The sequence below is a fragment of the Rhinolophus sinicus genome, chromosome 1, assembly GCF_057876585.1.
Source record: "Rhinolophus sinicus isolate RSI-liver-muscle chromosome 1, RSI-T2T, whole genome shotgun sequence".
In the NCBI taxonomy this organism is placed as follows: domain Eukaryota; kingdom Metazoa; phylum Chordata; class Mammalia; order Chiroptera; family Rhinolophidae; genus Rhinolophus; species Rhinolophus sinicus.
This window is the reverse complement of record NC_142501.1, coordinates 110,844,251-110,860,729: the sequence shown is the minus strand read 5'-3', so window position 1 is coordinate 110,860,729 and position 16,479 is coordinate 110,844,251. Positions and strand designations below refer to the sequence as shown.

The 16,479-nt window shown below is 41.9% G+C and overlaps 1 protein-coding gene across 17 annotated transcripts in view; it reads right to left on the bottom strand.

The window, feature by feature from the left end:
• Positions 1-16,479, bottom strand: part of CELF2 (CUGBP Elav-like family member 2) — a 790,463-nt gene that overhangs the window by 251,854 nt on the left and 522,130 nt on the right. Inside the window, exon 1 of one of the 17 annotated variants that reach the window (XM_074325002.2) lies at positions 2,471-2,579. The exons of the other annotated variants lie outside the window; for them this stretch is intronic. The gene's annotated coding sequence lies outside the window, so the exon portion shown is untranslated. Of the gene's footprint in view, positions 1-2,470; positions 2,580-16,479 lie in introns of those variants that run through there. 17 annotated transcript variants of the gene reach the window in all.

Genomic DNA, 16,479 nt, shown 5'->3' with positions numbered 1-16,479 from the left:
GCTCAAGGTGCCATGTTCAATCTTAGTTGCAGGGGGCGGAGCCCACCATCCCTTGCAGGACTCGAGGAGTTGAACCGGCAACCTTGTGGTTGAGAGCCCACTGGCCCATGTGGGAATCGAACCGGCAGCCTTCGGAGTTAGAAGCATGGAGCTCTAACCGCCTGAGCCACCGGGCCGGCCCCTTGCAATTATTTTTAACCTTTTAAACCGCAATTACTTTTGCACCAACCTAACAGCACAATGCTTCCAGCTATACAAAAGATCTCTATGATCCCACAACCTATCTTAGGTTGACAAGAGCCCAGTGGAACTATGTGGTAATGTAAAATAGAATGAGTGTTCTGCTTTAAAAGCAAAAAGTAAATTTTATCTTTGTACCTTGGAAGACCTCTTAGAAAGATAATTTATATGAAATAGCAATCTATAAAAAAAGTTGAGACTGTTCAAAAAGGAAATTCCAAAACCAAAATGGGGTCCAATGGACCCTGATAGGGTTGAAGGCACCCACTCACATTTAAGTTATCAGTACTGTTGCTATTTTTTTCAGGAAAGGTTTTCTGGGTCTCCCCAACTATGTCCAACTTCCCTATTCTACTTTTTTATACCACCATTGCCCTCTTTCCTGGCACTCGGCACAGTTCCAATTTGCCATGTACTGGTCCCATTAGCATGGGGATGCAATCAATGCCTGCTTATGCACAGAGCTGCCCAGTACAGGGGCAGGACCGTATCTGGGTGTCACTTCCAGTGTATTTTAAGCACCCGGCATTAAGCGTGGCGCACAGTGGGTTCTCCATGGGGAGCTCAGGGAAATGGACCCAAACTCAGTTCTGTTTTTATCTCCACACTATGTGAAATATCCCTAATTGTCCATTATTGCTTCATCGCTTTTTCTTCCAGATTATACGTTTTCATCCTCTCCCTTCCCTCCACCTGACCCCACAACATGATCCCTGACAACAGTGAAGGAAATATTTACTAAATACCTACGGGGTCAGGTGATTTACATTTATTTTTGTTGTTTTAAAATTCTCAAAATCTTGCAAACTGAATATCATTATTTTCACTGTACAGCTGGGAAACTAGATTGAATAACTGGAAGGTTAAATAACTTTCCCAAGGGCACAGAATCAATAAACAGGAAAAGAGAGATTCAAATCCATGCCTGACCTGACTGCATTCTGTGATCTGTCCACCCCGTCACTGAAGGACCCAGAGAGCATGCTCTGTTTCTTGTACAAGCATCCAGAACACTGAGCTTCTTGCTGGGGAAGCAATGGGCACCAGGTGTGGTTGTCTAGAGTTATGATCCAACTTAAATCAATGTTTAGATTTGAGTTATCTGCACAGGTTTTTTTTGTTTTCAATGCTTCTGCAAATCTTGTACCCTTCTTGCCTTGTGTGTGGAATCTTATTTAAAAGTGAAATGCATGCCACACAGGCACTGAGCGACGTTTTCATTTTCCTTGGAAAGCAGGAGGTCAGCACCAACATATTGGGAACAGCAGTGTGCTACAGATGCCACACATCTGCAAGGAAGTGTTCCTGAGCAAATTCAGAAAGAAAGTTCCCCAGTGAGGGATTTGCCTTTCACCAGCACCTCAAAAATATATTTCCACTGGCTATCATAATGCTTGTTTCCATAAACTATAATGACGTAAAGTAAGCCCAGTGTTTTTAAATCCGTCAAAGACGTATACATTTATGTACTCTTGTAAGAGGTTATAATGGCTCCCTCCTTACAACGTATTTCACTTCATGCATTTCTATTAGATGCTGAGGTTCCTCCTTTCCAAGCGTAAAACCAAATTCATGAGACGCCATCGTCAACAGCCATAAAAAGGGTAGAGTGACATTGCGCAACTAATCATTGGATGTAGGAGGCAACGGAGAGGGAAGTGGAAGTTGCAAATTCAACTCTCTCATTATAAATTCTACCTGTAGGTAAGAGTATCGATCAGGTTACATGACAGAGCCTGCAGACCCAAGAGGGGTGTCACCCCGAGTGTTCTGTTTACAACCCAGCAACGTTTACACCAGTGTTCTCAATGAAGAGGGACCCAGCATTACTGGGGTTCTTCGTGTACTATCCACACACAGGTGTTGTTTCCCCCCACTATCTGACACACAGGAAACTGTTATAACTGGGAGATTATAATTGGAGAAAATCCCCCAGATGACTCTGACACAATCAACAGCAGACACTTAGAGAGATCCATACGCTGCAATGCCCAGGTGGCTTCAGATGGTCCCCCCGCCGACCAGGTCTGGGAGTGGAAGGGCCGGGGGACCAGTGAGCTGCTCAACCGGAAGTCTGGGGTGCCCTAGGGTGGGGAGGGCATGCGCATTTTACCACTGTGCTGAAGTGCCAGAGTCTGGAGAAAATGGCCTGGGCTGGAATATTGACTGTCCACTTACGCGGCCCAAGGTCGTGGGGTAAGTCCTGTGTGCTGAGTCTCCGTTTCCTTACCTACAAAGTGGAGATGATAATAACGTCTACTGCTTAAACCTGTTGTAAGGGTCACAGGGGTGCAATCTGCATACAGTGATTGGCAGCTTTCCCAACGCAGCAAATCTTAGCCATGGGCAACTTCTGGAGAGACAAAAACGAAGGACGGGGCATGTGGTTCCAGAAGAGATATGAAATTTAAGAATAAAAAGTAACTGCGAAACGTCCGCTGGGTGCTATGACACACAGGGAAGCCAGGTCAGTCAGCCCTCTGTGACCTGATCGCCCAGTTCCTCCCCACTCCCTCGAATCTAGCCCCACAGGTCTATTCAGACCTGCCAGACACGCTCTGAGCATTTCCACTGGATGTGCCTTCTGCCTGGATTGTTTACCCCACATGATCACCTGGCTCAATCCCTCATCTACTTATTTTTGTCCCAGTAGCTTCTTCATGAAGGCCGTTCTGACAGCTTTACTTAAAACACTGCCCTTCTCCTACCTGGCCTGGCACTCCCAATTTCCCCGTTCTGCTACCACTCCCACCCCCGTGGAGCTCATCACCTTCTAACACAGATCATTCACTTTATTTAGTGTTTATTTTCTATTTCCCTCACTGGACTGTATGCTCCAAAAGTGCTGGGGGATTTGTCTGTCTTGTTCACTGATGCTCCATAAATACCTTTGATCAAATAAAGGCCTGAGCTTATTCTTTTAGATTTCCTTTAAGTTTCTCCATACCGGTTCAAAGAGAAAAACCTTATTGCTGCCCTTTTTCCATTTTGACATTGATACATAAAAAAAAAAACTACTAATGCTAGTATGTCTCATGATTCAAATGATCCTGGAATCCTGTAACCACTACATTAGATTGTTCCGTAGGTAGTAAACTAACTTGTGCATTGAATTTATTTCTACCCATCTCTTTCCAAAAAGATTCTGAGATAGTTTGAGGGGTGCGGAATGTCTCTTCAGCAGCATAGGACATTTACTGTCAGATCTACTGGGAGAAACCTGAAGGAACAAAGAGATAACCTCACAGTTTTGTAACACGAACTATCCTGATTAAGAACTACACACTTGCATACACAATGCAGAGCATTCGTTTCTAGGACAGGTATAAATGCTCTGGTAATGGCAATGGTTGTCAAACTTCTGTGTACCCCAAATCCCAACATACATCCACCAGCTCCAAAGAGGAAACCAACTTCAACAGAAGGTGCGGGACCTGAATTATGAACAGAAGACCAACCTTAAAATGCATTAATTGCTTAATTGTTCAATTCGTCGATACCAAGGCACTTCATACTCCAAAGGATGAGCTTTAAAGGATTACCAGGGATAGTCCAGGTAACACATTACACACACATCTTGAGAAAGAAATATTCCCGGAATTGAGACCAGGCCGGCAAAGCTTTTGCAGTGTTTTTCTGCCTGGTCTAATTTTAGATAGTTCTCTGAGCACTGGGCAGTTTACACTATGCCAGGTTTACCCCAAGCTCAAGCAACAGATTTTCATCTCTGTGACTGCAGGTCACATTATCTCATGAATGAACTGCTATTTAGGTCAGCTGAGAGTCTCTGCCTAATTGAATGTGCATTTTATCTCTGGCGTTCATGCTCTATATATCAAGATTTTAGATAGTTATTGGGGCATGGGAAGGGATAAAATATTGCTATCAGGATGCAGAAGGAACTCGGATAATCATACTCTGTTTGAAGCAGAACAATTCAAAATACTGGAATAATTTAAAGTCTCTTATTCTTGAATGATGCGTTTACTTAGAAACTGAATTACTTATACCATTAATTCGTATTACTGGCTTATCTACTACTTCTTCCACAGTGTTAAATATTTTTTTCAAAACCAAGATATATAGTTTGATTTTAACCTTGAATCTTAGGGTTCTAGAAAAATAAAAGCGATGTGTTATTTGTTTATTTATAACAGGCAAACAAAAATGATTCCTTGGTTAAATGACCACACAACACTCTGAGGGGCGCGTAGTACAGGGCGACCTGCTGGAAATAGTGAATTCATCCAAATACTGAATACGGTTGAGGAGAAACAAAATCCAAAAGCCAGAAAAAGGGTCAAGCACTGTGAAGTGATTCTGACAACCTAGCCCAGACCTGAGAATGAGGTTAAATCTACCAATGGAGCGAGCTGATCCTGTTAGTGGTCCATTCAGTCTTTGAGAAGACTCAATAAATACTTTTTGCCAAAAAATCAAACAAAAAAAATATATAAACTCCAGGGGGAAGGGATCAAGGCTTTACCCAGCAGGTGCTAGAATAGTGTCTGATACACAGCTGACCCTTAAAATATTTGTTGAACAGACTCATGAATAAAGAGTTTCCTGTAGTTCAACTGAGTGAATACAACGCCACTGGATGAGACTGTTCTTCAGGAGCGATATCTACATAGAATGCAAAAGCACAAATCACTTCCCCCAAACAAACAAACAAAAATCCCAAAGGTGTTCAGGCTCCACCTTTCAGATAGTCTGACTTAACTGCTCAGAGCAGGACCCAAGCATCAGTGTTTTTAAAGAATTACCCAGGTGATTCTAATTTGTAGCCAAAAATGAAGACCACTGATCTATGTAACACTGAGTTCATAAATCTAAACATTTTTATATAATAATGTTTTGTCCATATTGACAAGCAAAAAAAGAAAGCAACATTCTTTTTTTATTTAAGACACCTGCCACACTCGTGTAACACTTCAAAATAATCTGAATATTCAAATTTAAAAATCCAGAAGTAGGTTCTAAGAACATTTTATTTCTTATCAAGTCAAGAAATAAACCTTACATGGATGATCTTTGAACTTACAATATCATCCCCAAGTACTTTGAAATAAAAGTGCTATGCATACTGCCTGACACACAGTGGCGCTGTCAAATAAAAAGTGATAAATAAAACCCTACAGTTTACATGTTGCCATTTCCATGTTTCTGTACCTAGATTTTGTAGATAAATCACAAGTGTTGTGACGGTTGCTTGCCCATCTCAAATCAGCATTTCTCACTTAATGATTTCAAATCACTTCATAGGTATCAAACGGGGAGCAAACACGGAAAAGACAACCTCCCTTTTATATGCAGCATGTTCTAAATACTCTATCTCAAGGTACAAAGAAGGAACACACTCATAGTCTGTGTGGCAAAGGAGAAAGCCAAAGGCAGCAGGTGTGGGGCTGTGAAATGCAGAGGACATTAGAACATTAAGAAACGCCACCACATAAAAAGCTTCGAATTAAACTTTTCCTATACCATTGGATTCTAATGACCGAATCTGGCCTCAGGAAGTACAAAATGCCTTTTGGATCATGGAGGTACTGCGAAGGGACAGTGGCTTTCTGGGCTGCCCAATTCTGGAAGCGTGGACAGAGTTCAATTATAAGATGTGCTCTGTGTTCTCGGGGGCATTAGAAGAAAGCACAACCACCGCAGGCACCACTGACGCCGCAGGGCTGTGCGGTGACTGGGGCCAAAGCGGAAGTGGGAGTCTTAAAATCCTGTGCTCGCTCGCTGGTGCACAGGCAGCCGACAGCCTCGGCTCCCAGACGTCACTAGATCGCTTTTTCCTCTTCCATTCTGAGCTACAAGCCTCTAATTGCAAAGATGGGCGTTCCAGATAAGAGTGTGTGTGTGTGTGTGTGTGTGTGTGTGTGTTTTTAAGTTTAGCAACATCTTTTTTTTGTTTGTTTGTTTTAAACTTTTATTTATTTTAAGTGCATTTTTCCAGGACCCATCAGCTCCAAGTCAGTAGTTGTTTCAGTCTAGTTGTGACGGGCTCAGCTCACAGTGGCCCATGTGGGGATCGAAGCGGCAACCTTGTTGTTAAGAGCACCGTCCTCTAACCAACTGAGCTAACCGCCTGCCCCCCAGATAAAATTTTAAAGGAAGAGACTAAAAGAGAAAGCACTACGGCCAAGTGAACTCCTTTTGAGTATGTGCTCTGCGCCCAGCGTCCGCACCTGGAGGCTGACACCACTACTTAGTCAGGTAAATGGCACAGTGTCAATGCTAAGGCCTCGCACTGTCCTAGGCACGTTGTCAGAAGATAAAAGCATGGCATGTTTGAGAAACTTTGGATATTCAATGAAATGGGTTTGGGAGGCCTAAGGACTTAAGTTTCCTTAAGTGAAAGCACCACTTTCATACTCTCACAGTGCCAAAGCCAACCAACCCCCCTCTGGCTGAGAGGAATCTTGCATCTTCCCTCCTCTGCCCTGACAGTTGTTACCTCGGAGTGTGCGGCTTCGTGTGTATCGTGGTTGGACTTGGTGACTGCCTCTCAAGGTTTAAAATCCTTGATGTAAGAGAAAGGAAGGCGGTGGCATGGGATGTTTTCACCATTTCACCCGAGTTCTCCTTCACACAGGTTTGACCTTGAGAAGGACTTGCTATACAAGCAAAACCCTTCCCTTCACTGTGTGGAAAACATCCACTTAACGGAGCGCCTGTTTAGAAAGGGCTCTTAATTATTTGCTTTCTTCCACTTTCATGAATGGCTCAAACTTCCCCAGGTTCCTGTGAAGCAGGCCAAAATGACTGAGCCCACTGCTAAGGCAAACTCAAGCACAGGCTCTCCATTCTTAAAACACACATGAGATTCACATCAAGTCAAAAGGTCAGGGGTTAAGGGTCAGGATGCGCACTACCTCAGCTGCCTCCTTAAAACAGCGACACCGTGAGGTGAGGTGAGGCGAACGGAAAAAGCGGTGACTGAGGCTCACACACCTGTCCCGTCACTGCTGTAGAGCCTGAGTCTTCACCCACGTGGAGCTTCATTTTCTCACATACAAAATCAAGTAAGCAGTGCCTCACATAACTGGTTCACATGGATGGTTGAAAAATAATGCTTTATCCTTTAATGTAAAACATCAAGACAGTGCTCTCCAAGCCAGCAGAAGTGAAGTGGGAAGGAACTGTAGTGCAATGAGTCCTTCAAAAGTTTTTATCAAAAAACACATGAGCGCAGCTGCAGCTGAATACATTCCGCCTATAGGACAATTTACAGAAAGTACTTAAAATGTAATTACACGGCTGAGTTCAAGCTAACCTGGTCTCCTGTTTTATTGATCCTCTTCTGCATTGTATCTATTTTTATTTTCATTTTTTAAATTGTTATTGGGTTGACATCTGTTAATAAGATTATGTAAGTTTCAAGTGTACAATTGTATAATACATTTGTAAACTGCACTGTGTGTTCACCACCCAAAGTCTAGTTTCCTTCCATCACCTTTTTGACCCCCCTTTCCCTCTTCTACCCATCCCCCGACCCTCTCCCACCCCGTAACCGCCATACTATTATCTGTGTCTATGAGTTTGTTTTGTTTGCTGCTTTCTGCATGGCAAAAGAAATCATCAGCCAAACAAAAAGACAACGAACCAAATGGGAGAAGATATCTGCAAACAAGACCTCCGATAATACCTCTGATATCCAAAATATAGTAAAGAACACATACAACTGAACAACAAAACAAACAATCCAATTAAAAACTGGGCAGAGGATCTGAGCAGACACTTCTCCCAAGAAGATATACAAACAGCCAACAGATATTTGAAAAGATGCTCAACTTCATTAGCTATCAGGGAAATGCAAATCAAAACCACAATGAGATACTACCTTATACCAGTTAGAAAGGCTATCATCAAGAAGACAAGTAATACCATGTTTCCCCGAAAATAAGACCTAGCCAGACCATCAGCTCTAATGTGTCTTTTGGAGCAAAAATTAATATAATACCCAGTCTTATTTTAATATAAGATTACTAAAATAAGACCGGGTATAATATAATACAATATAATACAATACAATATAAAATACAATATAATATAATACAACATATAATACCAGGTATAATATAATACCATAATGTAATATAAGACCGGGTCTTATATTAATTTTTGCTCCAAAAGACACATTAGAGCTGATGGTCCAGCTAGGTCTTATTTTCAGGGAAACATTGTAGTAAGTATTGGAGAGACTGTGGAGAAAAAGGAACCTTTATACACTGTTGGTGGGAACGTAAATTGGTACAGTGACTCTGGAAAACAGTATGGAGGTTCCTCAAAAAATTAAGAATAGATTTACCATACAACCCAACAATCCCTCTCCTGGATTTCTACCCAAGAAATGTAAAAAATATTTCCCATAAAGATATATGCACCCTGTAGCATTATTCACGGTATCCAAGACATGGAAACCACCTAAGTGCCCTTGGGTGGATGACTGGATAAAGATGTGGTACACACATACAACGGAATATTACTCTGCCGTAAGAAAAGATGAAATACTGCCATTTGCGACAACATGGATGGATCTTGAGTATCTTGCCAAGAGAAATCAGTCAGGCGGAAAAGGACAAGAACTGTATGATTTCACTCCTATGTGGGACATAAAGAATTGCATTTAAATATTAAAACCTAGCCCAAGGAGGCTGAATTCTCTGAGGTTCCAAGAGAGGGAGTTTTAACACTGTATTTTGATTTTTTTCCTTCCGATAATTCCTTCAGATAATATATTCCCACTTGGTTGGGAATAAAGTATTTTCATTTCGTGTAGTCTCTTTTTTCTCTCCAGGCAATCTAAGACCACAAGAAGAAAAGAAAAATTCTATTTAACATGTTTTACTAACATAACAGTAAAAAGCAGAATTAGTCTTGCTAAATATAATTGTTCTTGGTGGGGGACTGCTAACAAATGTCATAATCGCGTTTGCTGCAATAGCTTCCAATGCGTCTGTTAGTTAGGTCCTCACACTTACAAGCCAGCTTCAAGGACTTCATCAGAAGAAAAGGAATCATGTGTCAATGCTCTAACCATGATACAAATTAGTGTTTGTATCATAAAGGCCAAGCATTCTTGGATTAACACTTATTCAAATGAACTCCTCCCCCATAAGGCCCTGTCTGGGGCTTCTTTATAAGAGCTCCATGGAGAGTAGGAGTTTATCAGGCCATGAACTTGTTTTACTCTTTTCTCTTGTTCTCTCTAGAGATTAACATTTAGCAAAATGAAAATTTCCTCTAGGTAATTACCTGGCTGTGTTTCCAGGTCTTCATAAAAATTCCTGTTTCCTCTGACGAGGGATTCTGCCCACAAAGCACTAGAACTAGGGCAGTGGGTTTGGGAGCGCCCCCTGCTGCCCTTCCTGGGGGACACCTGTCCCCACCCGCTCAGGGCCCAAGGGTACTCCATCCGGGTTCATTAGCTTCAGCTGCATCTCAAGACAAGGCAGGTCTGGGACCTCTTTTCTTGTAGGGCTGGATATGCTGCCTCTTGGGATCGAGTTTTCATCAGGGCAGCCTGCTTCCCTGTTCTACAGATGGTTGCAGAGCCTACTGGCAGGCTGCTGGCTCATCTTCCTAGTGCAGCCCCCTCCCCCCACCCACTTTCCGGACTCAGCTGAGAGCAGGTGACTGGATACCTCACTGGGCTGGTTTAGAACCCTCTCCTCTTCTGTGGAGGAGTGGGGTGGGGTTGGGGATGGAGGGTCCCCTCTACAGTGTGTGCTTAAGAACCTGGACGTGGGACCTGGTTTTCCTCCTCCAGGCCTCACCCTTCACTGTATATAAAATTGCCCCAGTCTTGTAACTTCTGTGTCTTTTACTGTAAGTTACAGGGTCATTTCTAAGACTATAGCGTCATGCCTGTGCTCTTCTGGCTTCTAACTTTTTTATTTGATTAGAATGCCTGATAGATCAAAATGACTGACTTCTCACACTGGCTCTAGTGTCCTCCACCTCTTCTGAGGTAGCGGTCTATGAATCCTCCAACCCTCATTCCTCTTAGACATTTTGTGATGCTTCTATGGAGGAATAAATTGGCACTCTCGGTAAACATTTCATTCTTATTCGTAAAATGTATAACCCTTGACTCCTTTCCCATACAATTCAAATACTTTCCCTTGCTGCATAAGAGTTCCTCAAAGATCCAACTGCGTCTCCTTTCCCGCTGTGTGTCTCGCTCCCCCTCCCTCTCCCTTTCTCCTTCCTGCTCTCCCCTCCTCTCTCTCAATTTGCATCGAGTGCATTTTATAATTTATGTTTATAATGGCACCTTACACTTCTCTTTATCTTCTACAGAGACTGTCACAGTATTGAGAAGCTTGTACACGTGTAATAAACCATTATTACCTGATTGATTACAAACTACAGAGCATGCTATCAGCCACCTATTCAGAGCTGTGCATTTTAGAAAAGGCAGACAGTTTAACCATTTATATCCTGTAGGAACAACAAAGACCCATGTACAGAATAACCTGAAAAATAACATGGAGTGCGAAAGGGCAATCCTATATGCAGAATGAATTATTTGCATGATTATAAAATGCATTTTAATAGTTTTATAGGGTTGTGGAATAAAAGGTACCATGAGGCACATACACTTCTACCTGTAACAAAAATCTCATTTCCCTCAGATTTTTCAATCTGTATAGGAGCTCAGTAGTCTCCATTTTCAATGGACAAACATGCTGAAACCAATTCTGCTTAAAACAAACAAAAACTCTCTCTAAATGCACTTCTTGGATTTAAGCCACTGTCACAAAATCACTACTCTTCTGTGTGGCTCCCCTGGCTGCTTTTAAAGCTTTGTTTTCAAACACAAAAGCAGATTTGAGCATTACTTGTAGTGAGTGCTGTAGATGGATTTAAATAATACAGCAGTTGGGACTGAAAAGGAACCTTTAGAAATGACCAGATAGGGGCTACACCGTATGGAAGCAGGGAAAGGAAGCAAAAATTCACATGCAAGAGCTTTCAAGATGGCGTCTGGGTTTGCTTACGGAATCAGCCATGCTTTCTGAATACTATCAAGAGTTTGAGTGAGCAACTGGGATCTAAACTAGGTCATGTTTAGCAAAAATGTTTTTCCTCCTCAGAACCCATTGCACAGAATATCTGTGTAAGAATAGATCTTAAAAACCATGTAAGACTAGCACATGTATCCCACTTATCCACTCAGGAGTGTGAAAAATGAGGGCACCTGGATGACAAAGAACATTTTGAAAGGAGAAAGTGCACTTATGTGAGCTTGCATTATCTGTATCCCTATTAAAACTATTCCATATAAAATGATCAGATTTGTCAGCCAAATAATTCCCTTCATTGTTCTTTCTTTCAGTTATTTCAATTTAGAAACTCAGTAGAATCAGGAATCAGTCCTAGCTATAAAGTGCTCTGATTATGATGACATTGTAGTACTACCCTGTTTCCCTGAAAATACGACCTAGCCGGACAATCAGCTCTAATGTGTCTTTTTGGAGCAAAAATTGATATGATGTATGATATGATATGATATGATATGATATGATATGAGACCCGGTCTTATATTATAGTAAAATAAAACTGGGTCTTATATTAATTTTTTGCTTCAAAAGACGCATTAGAGCTGATTGGCTAGGTCTTATTTTCAGGGAAACACAGTAAGTATAGAATAAGAATGGGTATCCATTTGGACTTTTAAAGACACTCCACAAATATAGAGTCTATTTGCTCTGTGCGAATGTGTGTGTATCTATCTTTCACCTATATTCATTCTGCACTAGTAAAGTACACAGGGAGAAAAGGACAGATGAAATGTGAGTTAACACCTATTCCATTAATAGTTTTTTCAGTTATTCAGGGCAACTGGAAATTTGTATAAGTACTATATAAACACATGGACTATAGATTATGACCATTATGGTAATATCCACAATTCAATTTGTACTATCTCTACAGCTCATGGCTGTATCTCTCATAGAATACATCTATGAACAAATTTCTAGAAAGGGGAGTTTATAGTCTTCCTTAACAGTATCTTAATTCTTTTGTCCTGACCTTCATTTGACTTTCACAGTTCACCTATGCAATACCAATCCAGTTTTCTTAGTCCATTGTGAAATGAGATCAATAAGGATAATGCAGATTTTTCAAAAATTGAAATTATTTAAGTTAAAAGGCCATCCTATTAATACACACTGAGATTGTCTCCTTCTTTTAAAAGTTATGATGAAAACTCATGACAGGTTTTTTTTTTTTTTTTAATGTCCTTCCTCATCAAAACATAATCTTAGCACCAATGCATGTCCCTCCTAATCTACGAACCATGGCCCTAAATATCAACGACGTCTTCCTAATGACACCGCGGAAACTATGGGATAGCCAAAGAAGAAAAGATGAAAGATGAGAACATTGGGGCATGAAAGACATCATGGAGAGAAAGGCATGGTGGCTGTGTGTCCCATGGCCACTGCTATGTAAATATGCACCAGCTTTGTGGGAATCACTAGAGGGAGCATTTCCTGTCTGCTGCCCATGTGTCAGGCTCTTCATGCATTGTTTATGGACAGTGTCTCATTAATCCTCACAACTTGAGGAGCTGAGTTGAAGAATTTGTTGCTTTCTAAAGACATTAGCCATTATACATCAAAATTAAGACTGTGGCTATGTTTGAGCAGTCTCAAAATGGAATATTTATTTTTTTCCCCAATTATCCAAGTGTAGTTCCATTATTTATGATAATACCATTAACAAAAAATATAAACTGCCAAAGTATATTCAAGATGAGCTAATATAGACAGAAATCAGAGTATGTCTACGAATGCTCTAATAAATTGGTTTAGTCTTTTTTAAACATGTGTTTCTTGGAACAAAAAAAAATGACAGAAATGTGTTGATGCAAAAGAAAAAAATCTTTTAGCCTACAGAAAGGAGAGAAAAAAGAAAAAGATAACAACATGAGACATTGCCTCCTAATCCAGCTACAAGACATAGTTGAAATTGATTTTGAATGTGTTGGAATGCAATTTCCTCAGATGTTGCTCAGGTGAAAGAACGAACGAACGGTAATTTTAAGGAAAGAATCTATGCACTAGAAAATTCTGAACGAGACCAGAGCACCTATCTACTTAACAGAGGAGATGGTCTATTGAAGAATTTAACAGTTGATCCAAGAAACAAAAGAATGGTCTTGTGTGGTATTTTTTGGTGGAAAGTGACTGTGATAATACTTAACGTCCAGAGAATGTGTCACATAATCACAGTGTTTATGGATAAATTTAAAGGCATAGATGAACTAGATTCTTCTGAAGGTTTCCTCCAACCTGTGAGAATACAACTTACTCTATTACGACCTTGGTTTTCCATAAAAGAAAAAAAATCTTTGAAGTAATGATCTCAATGCCACAAGATTATATTGAAGAAGAAAATATTTTTAAACAACAACTCAGGTTCCAATCAGGAGAAACGTTAAATCAGACAACATGGAATTTCACCCAGAGGACAGTAACAAGCTCTGAAGAGTTAGTGTAGAACGACTGTGTGATACTGTGAGAAAATACTAGATTCTGAAATGAGAAGACCTCTGCCACATGACTGACTAGCTGTAGCACCTAAATCCACTTACTCAATCTTCCGGGGCTCCAGTTTCATCCTGTAAATCCCACTATAATAACACGACTGTCTAATTCACAAGTTGTTGCTTGGATCAAACAGGATGATGGTTGTGAAAGAGCTTCCTTTATAAAGGATATCTCTTTGTAAAGGACAACGTCCTCTACTGTAATTGTCAGAAACTTATAAGGATCTAGAGAAGTGCCAACTAACAAGACCACTAAGCTATGTCAAGTGCATTACATTTTACTTATCTGCAGTTAGTTTTTCATTTTTACAGATGGCACTGCTTGGTTCTTAAGAGGGTACCGGTTCCATCTGATAAACCCACAGGACAGCTCCCAAGGCCATTGCAACAATGCCCGTCTCCTGAGGAAACGTGGACATGCTTCAGCACTTTCCAGACTGGTGGTTCCTAGGACCCAACAATCTAGAATTGGTTACAGTATAAAGAAACATCTATCTTAGCTGTCTGGATTAAGGAAGGCTGGATCATAGTAACTAAAAACTAGATTATCTGAGCTACATATTACAATGTCCTTGGAAAGAGGTAATGGTCTCTACTGGTCAAGTCTTCTCAGACTTCCCCCAAATTCATTAGGCTTTCACCCTAAATGGGGCTACAGACCCAATTTAGCAATGCAGAAAGTATTAACAACAACAACAACAAATACACACACGCAACACATATGAGATCAGAAATCTTGCAAGTCTAGGAAGCAGTTAGTTATTAAATTGTATGGCAGTCCTACGTATCGTAGGCAACATGAAGCTCTTTTATATGAAGCTTAAACATTTCATCCCCTTGACAAGCTCCACTCCCAATCAAATCAAATCCCTTGTTTATACATCTTAAAGTAGTTTGTAATTATTTACTTGTGTGATTATTTAGTATCTGTCTCCCTTTCAACTGTAAACTCCACATAAAAGCTGTCGCCATACCTGTCCTGAAACCCTAGCACACTGTGTGGTGCCTGTCACTTAGTAGGTGTTCAATATACAATGAAGGAATAAATCAAATGCAAGATCTGATTGGGGAGGCATCGGGTTGAGTATCACAAACCAGCACAGCTTTGTTAGATTATTATTATGTTTCATCGAAGCCAGCTGAGTTGGAGAAGCAAACGCAAAAGAACGCAGGCTAGGACTCTGTCAGGTTTAAATATTTTCCATAAATAAATGGATAATCAAACAGAACTGTATGTGTTTCAGTTGTTTTCAATATTCCAAATGTAAGTCAGCATTTCACAGGAAATGCAGTCGAGGATGTTTTCCAGTGACCATTCACATCATTGTATGGCCCCTATTCCACCCAATGCAAGTTTTCTTTTACAAAGGATCTAAAAGGCTGATCTTTTCGAGACAAGTTATCTTTTTAAGAAAAACGAGACGCCAAAGATCACAGAGATTTAGCGTGGAAGCCTCACGTCTCCCAGCCCCTTCACCTCCCACATTTAGGAACTGTCCGGTGCTTTACAGAAGACACCACCGAGCACATTGCATTCTCAGTCAGCTTTCATGGGTGGAGATCTGGCTGCTGAGAGAGGACATCGCTGTGGGGAACAGATGAGGTTCTGTTGTGGTATAGGGTTTTGTTCAACTCCCCTTCCTCACAGGCTGGCGCTTTACTGAGAGGGAGTCAGGCCCTGGGCCGGGAGGCAGGCAAGTGAGGGGCGTGCTCACTGGGCTGGTGCCTGGGTGAGAGACAGCGGTTTGCAGGGAGCTCTCAGCGCTGGAGGTCAAGGCAACCGTCTGCGTTCTGACAAGGAGCATGGCCCCACCGGGTGGCCTGCAGACGACGGATCTGGCCATGCTGGGGGAAGGGCCTGGAGGACGGCACGACAGTCCAGGGCACAGAGTGGCCATGTTGGAACAAGGAGGAGAGGAATGATGGGACACAGGCCTATGGAACCAAGTGCACAACCCAATGTGAAAGAAAACACAAAGGCTGGAATAAGGTCTAAGACGTGTCCGCACACAGCTGTCAGTCAGTGAGACCCCGCCCCCAGGAGCCGATCCAGTTCAGAAGAAGCAAATTAGACCCAACACCCCAGCTCAAGCCAGGCCAAGTGCCCAGAAGACAACTGTCTCCTACATGCCCGTTTCTGCCTCTCTGGAGTGTCAAGAATCTCACACATGTCCCAAAAGCATCTGAAACCCAAGACCAACAGGATGCCCAAACAATGGGCTGTGATGAGTTTTAAAGGTGGCGTTTTCTTTTACCATTCCAAAGAATCCACACAAGCCACACAAGCAGGACGCTTTTAAGCTCCTTACACTGGATTTGTCCCTACAAACTGCAGGGACAAAGAGTTTGGGACACAAGGCAACATTCTGTTGTCAGAGACCCACATTTCCTCCCCTTGCCAGGAGGCCCCCTGCCCTTAGCAGGTCGCCAGTTTGTCAGGAAACGCCAAGGGAGCCAGGGAGGGAGAGAGCTGTGGCAGCCGGCTGAGCCGCAGAGCCTCGTGAGGCCGCTGCAACAGTGCCTGACCCACAGGTGGCGTGTGGGAGGGACCAGCAATGTTTATTACACCTGGGAGGGAACCCATGGCCACAGAGCTCCCCGAGGACATCACCTGTCCACTGGCTTGGTCTCATTCTCCCGAGGTTCCCCTTAGGACATTCTATTCCCCCCCA